Genomic DNA, 870 nt, shown 5'->3' on the forward strand with positions numbered 1-870 from the left:
ATATATATATATATATATATATATATATACATATATATATATATACATATATACGACGGGCTTCTTTCAGTTTCCGTCTACCAAATCCACTCACAAGGCTTTGGTCGGCCCGAGGTTATAGTAGAAGACACTTGCCCAAGGTGCTACGCAGTGGGACTCAACCCAGAACCATGTGGTTGCTAAGTAAGCTACTGACCACACAGCCACTCCTGCGCCTATCTTTTATCCTTTCAGGATCAATAAAACAGACACCAGTTAAGCACTGTTGTTGATGTAATCAACAAGCCCCACACCTTCCCCATATTTCAAGCCTTGTACCTATAGTAGAAAGATTTTATTATTATTAGTAAGGCTAGGAACTTGCAGAATAGTAAGTAGACAGTGCAGCAGATAGAATACTTTACAGTTAATTCTTTAAGTTTAGTCAACACTTTCTAGCGTGTCCTGGGTTCAAACATTCCCAAGAAGTTAACCGTTCTTTAGAGGAAGGGAAAGAGAGAAGTTAGTGGCAATAATATAAGTACCAGTAATATACTGGTACCATTGCAATGAACTTCACTCTCACCTTATAACTGGCTTTGTGTTTTAAATAAGTAATCATGTTCACATCTGATTTCCAATCTGATATGGTAAGGTGTAGGTTGGCACAACCTGAGTCAGCTCTTATTTTGAGTCACTACCCTCCTAGATGGGCTGGAAAACCTTCCCCTTTTGACATGATCTGGGTGGCCTCTCTTATATCAGGCATTTATGTGGCACCAGTTGTACAGTAGCTACATCCTCTGATGGACCAAAGGATTCTCTTACCCCATTTGCCTGATATATATATATATATATATATATATATATATATATATATATATATATATA

The sequence above is a fragment of the Octopus bimaculoides genome, chromosome 21 (genome assembly GCF_001194135.2).
Source record: "Octopus bimaculoides isolate UCB-OBI-ISO-001 chromosome 21, ASM119413v2, whole genome shotgun sequence".
Lineage (NCBI taxonomy): Eukaryota > Metazoa > Mollusca > Cephalopoda > Octopoda > Octopodidae > Octopus > Octopus bimaculoides.